The sequence below is a fragment of the Bubalus kerabau genome, chromosome 5 (genome assembly GCF_029407905.1).
Source record: "Bubalus kerabau isolate K-KA32 ecotype Philippines breed swamp buffalo chromosome 5, PCC_UOA_SB_1v2, whole genome shotgun sequence".
Taxonomy (NCBI): domain Eukaryota; kingdom Metazoa; phylum Chordata; class Mammalia; order Artiodactyla; family Bovidae; genus Bubalus; species Bubalus kerabau.
The window spans coordinates 30,082,364-30,087,556 of NC_073628.1; the positions used below are offsets into that span (position 1 = coordinate 30,082,364).

At 38.7% G+C, this 5,193-nt stretch overlaps 1 long non-coding RNA gene across 1 annotated transcript; it reads left to right on the top strand.

Moving 5' to 3' along the window:
• Positions 1 to 2,680: 2,680 nt before the first annotated feature.
• On the top strand, positions 2,681 to 4,762 carry LOC129653817 (uncharacterized). The gene is made up of 3 exons (XR_008715220.1): positions 2,681 to 2,983; positions 3,434 to 3,551; positions 4,389 to 4,762. It is a non-coding gene; the product is annotated as an uncharacterized LOC129653817 (long non-coding RNA).
• The last annotated feature ends 431 nt before the right edge of the window (positions 4,763 to 5,193 follow it).

Sequence of the window (5,193 nt, forward strand, 5' to 3'; positions counted from 1 at the left end):
GTGCTTTATATGGATAATATTTGTAAGGCAGTGGATTTTTGTTGGCTTTAATAGAAAGTGTATCCAGAAAAAGTGATACAAGCTTCTCAGGGTTTGGAAGGTCTCAAATACCTTTGGAAGGCATTTGAAGGAAAAGATGATGAGGGGAAAGGACATGCCATGGGGTAGGACAGTGGTCAGCAAAATTTTTTATATACATAAAAGATCAGATAATTAAATATTTTCAGTTTTTTGGGGTCATGAGGTCTCTATTACAGCTACTTAGTCATGCCACAGTAGCATGAGTGACACTACAGGCAATATGTAAATGAATGAACATGTTCTAAGACAATTTTTTATATAAATAAGTGATAGACTAGATATAGCCCTCAGACCACAATTTGCTGGCCCCTCATTTAGGAGAAACAGCTAAACGATCTTGTATGTTTCGTTTAGAGAAGCCAGAAGAAGAACGCCATGTCTATTTTCAAAAACTGTAAGGAATTTCAAACAGAAGAGGGATTTGATCTATACCATGTGACCAGAGGATCTAAAACCAAGGAGTGGAAGCTTTGTGCCAATGTATTTTTCCAGGTAAAAGAATACAAAGAGGGAAAAGATGGGATGGGAGGAATTGGGAGATTGGGATTGACACCTATATATTATTGATTTTGTTCATTGTTCAGTTGCTCAGTTGTGTCCAACAAAACCCCAAGGACTGCAGCATACCAGGCTTCCCTGTCCTGGCTATTATACTACTGATGCTCTGTGTAAGATTGAGCTTCTGAGGTGACTCAGTGGGTAAAGAATCTGCCTGCAATGCAGTAGACACAGGAGACACGGGTTCGATTCTTTGATCAGGAAGATCCTCTGCAGGAGGGCAAGGCAACTCACTCCAGTATTCTTGTGTGGAGAATCCCATGGATAAGAGGAGCGTGGCAGGCTACAGTCCATAGGGTTGCAAAGAGTTGGACATGACTAAAAGGACTGAGCACACACACACATAAAATAGATAAATAATGAGAACATGCTGTATCTCACAGGGAGCTCTACTTAATGCTCTGTGGTGTCCTAAATGGGAAGAAATCTAAATGGGAGGGGATATATGTATATGTATCACTGATTCATTATGCTGTACAGAGAAAACCAACACAACATTGTAAAGCAATTATACTCCAAAAATATTACTTAAAAAATTTTTTTTAAATAAAAGAATAACTTTTTAATAGAATTCTTTATGGTAGTAACTTATATAATGAGTTTTCCATTGCTGGAGGTGTTCAAGAAAATATCAGATTCCCACTTAGGAATGTTCCACAGCAGACAAGAGACACTGGTGCACAATTTGAATAAATGTCCTTTAAGGTCCTTTCAACCAGCAGATTCTAGAGCAGGGCACAAAATAAGCTCAGGTTGTCACAGAGGCACAGTTAAATGAGAGCCTAGTGATTGCACAGGTTAAATTTCATCTATGATAAGTCAATTACTGGGTGAAAGCCAGCTCTGCTAAATCTTAGGTACACATGTAATTAGTAGGTTTAATATAACCAAAAGTTAGAAATGAATTAAATATCAGATCTGGCTTCTGTGAGTCTGATTTATGGAAGACTTTAAGAGCATATATGATAAAGTTAATCCCATAAACTATGTAAAATAGATAAGCAACAAGGATTTACTATATAGCATTGGGAATTCTACCCAATATCTTGTAATAAGTTGTAATGGGATATAATCCGAAAAAAAAAAAAAAAACAAATCACCATGTTGTACACCTGAAATTAGCATAATACTGTAAATTTCAATAAGAGAAAGAAGTGTATCTGGCAAATGGGTTGGTCATTTGAAAACTAAGGAGATGTCTCCTGGTACACAGATTTAAAAAAGAGTCCCTCCTCCCTCCTCCTTTTTAAAATTCAAGGAATTTTTCCGAGTCTCTTTTAGGATATATATATATACATAATCCTTTTTTGTGTCCTCTGCTGTTTTGCATTTATAAAGCTGTAAATGCTAAAAACAACAGCACTCCAAGATGGATGAGTAGATCCATAAAATTAATAAACATACTGATTTATTCAGAATCTATTGCCCCACTGATGAAAATGAGAAACACACAACGTCTGAAGGATGGACATGACAGGGAACTAAAGGGCTTAAAATGTGTGGCTGTCCTTACCCTGTTACCCATATGTGCCCAAGAAGCAAATCCTCAATCATTCTGAGCTTAGTCTCCTCCTCCTGGTGGAGGGTCGGGAGGGGTGAGTGATTCCAATCAGTATCCAGTTGTTAGAGTAACAGCCATGTCGGTTCTGGATGGCCGACTGGGCGAAAACATGTTTGTTCTACTTAATGTGACAGTGTCCTGTCAAATTAACAGCCATGGTGGCAGGAGCAAGCTTGCTTAATGGGTTGGAGTCAGTTCCTCGGAGAATTTATCATCAACATGCAACCAAGAGGAACCCCAAACCTCATTACCAGGTTTATTTGCAGATAATAACCAAAGGTATGCCATGTAGTTACAGCAGGATTTGTTTACTCTTTGGCCACTCGGCTTCATGTTCTTTATCAAATGCTGCCCCTTTAACTCCCACAAGCTCTGCAGGTTCGTGCTTGATCAGTGATTAAACATACCTGGTGCAGTAGAATTATTTAAGGACCTGTGCTGAGATGATTTAGCAAGATACAATGATGATAGGAAATAACAAGCATTCAAAGAGGGGGCAGGGGAGGAAGGGAACTACCCAGAGTTGTTTTAACCTTGCACTTCATTGTGAAGATTTTATCCTTTTATTTTATTTTGATGTGGACCATTTTTAAAGTCTTCACTGAATTTGTTACAATACTCTTGCTGTTTATGTTCTGGTTTTTTGGCCACAAAGCATGTGGGATCTTAACTCCCTGACAGGGATTGAACCCACATCCTGCCCTGCATTCGAAGGCAAAGTCTTAACCACTGGACTGCCAGGGAAGTCCCTGTGAAAACTTTAAATGCACAGTTCCTCCTCAGGTGAGCTGTTGTGCTTAAGATGTGGACTGAAAACTGTTTGCCCTGTTCTTCCCACAGTTTTGTTGTGTTTGGCTTACAGAATATGAACAAGAAATAATGAAATGTTTTCTATCGTTCAGATGTAAGAAAATTTCACCTACAGTTCTGGATATCTTATTTGAGTTAAGAAACAAGAAACACAGAGCTGTTGGCAGCATAAGGCAGCTTTGTTACATAACAGTAGTTAGAGCTGTGCAGTAGCCTGTCTCCCTTAGGTGGGCTGAGTACTGTCTGTGGTGCCTACTGGGCCTGCTTTACTCATTTAGATGAACTATTACATGAAGTTTTGCTTCTCTGAGGTAAAAATCAGATCTTGATTTTACCATCATGTTCATGGATGGAAGATAAAATGTTATGGTCTTGTCATTCATGGATATTGTTAAGACTCTCTTTGCTTCTGCCTTTCTCCAGTCCTCCAGTCTTCCAACCAGTCTGCCTCTCAGTGGCTTAAACTCTTCGAAGTCAGATGATAATGGAACCTGGGAGAGGCCAGCCCTTCACAGCAGAACAGGGGAATGGCAAGGAAAAGGTCTGGGGGCAAACCGATCTAGAAACAACAGATCTCGGGGCTTAGAAAACATCGTTTCTGCCTAATTGACTCTTGATCTTGCAGAAGTGCTTGAATCAACCTGGGCCTCTCAGAGTTTTCCATCTGTACAACAAAAACTTGGGCTGGGTGGTCCTTAAAGGCCCTTCAGGGCTTCTCTGGTGGCTCTCATTGGTAAAGAATCTGCCTGCTATACAGGAGACTCGGGTTCGATCCCTGGCTCAGGAAGATCCCCTGGAGAAGGGCATAGCAACCCACTCCAGTATTCTTGCCTGGAGAATTCCATGAACTGATGGGCCACAGCCCTTGGGATTGCAAAAAAAGCAGACATGACTGAGTGATTCACACTTTCAAAGGTCCTTAAACTCATGATTCTCTGGTGGAGGGGTTGATACAGCCTTGACTTCCTTGTCTGTTGATACCTATTCAGGCTCTCGTGGTACATGTGCGTGTCCACCTTGAGGGCCTGAAAGGTAGCAAGTAGATCACTGTAGTGAGACAGAGATGTTTGAAGGGAAGCAGAGAATACAACTTGCCAGATATAAAGTCTGACAGCAACAATGAAAACAATTCTGGGCAGCTTTATTTAAAGAAATTTTTAAAATTTGAAGGAAATACACAAATGGCCACTTTAATTAGAGAACTCTTTGTAAGGAAATAATTGAACAGTTCAGTCCCGGCCTTTGGGCTGGCTTTAGGGGTAAAGAACTCAACCTGGATTGATGTTACTTTAGCTGCTTTTAGACTCCTCGGGAAGCTAAGGATATCGTTCCAAGGGAAAAACCAAACTAACAACAGCATACCATTTTCATTGTTCAGGTCACAAATGATTTTCCCAGAATGATTTCACAAATTTCGGAAGGAATTCTGGAGATGGATTCCAAACCGGCAGTTCCATATGACTCATGAATTCATTTCTGTTTGCTTGTGAACTGACTGTGGATGTTTAAATAAGATGTTTGGTGATGAATTTGTTTCTCATTGTATAATGACAATTACATAATGGATCAGGGAAAATGGCAACAGCTTTTATATCTTCATTTGCTTAAAATGGATAAAAATCTTTTCATTCTACCTTATTAAATATCAAATAACTCAATAATGACACAAAAAAAATCTAAACCTGCATTTCCGAGGACTTTTAAAAGTACATTAAATTTGTAAGGGTACAATGATATTTTAAATAAAAGTGAATACACAATTTAAAATATATCCATTATAGAATCAACTGAGACTTCAATAATTTAGTAATTTTTTATCACTGAAAAGTGGAACATGTAGAAACAGATTCAGAATCTTTTATTTTTACCTCATTTGGAACAAAAGAGAGACAAAGGTTGCTTACTGGCAGATAATGATAGTCTGGACACTGACATTCTTCCAGACATTAAGTCATTTGCTATTTCTCTTTGACAGGTATAAAGCTTCAGAAATTAATTGTGCAAGCTAGTCCTGATTCTCCCAAGATCACCCAGCAGCTGCAAGAACATTTTCTGTTAAAAGCTTGATAATGAATCAAGTTTGCTTGTTAAAATGTCCAACAAATAGTAAGATAAACACGGTAATATATTCCACTTTGAATACAAAAATACAGCTGACTTTAAAGCTACTGATGAATAAAAAA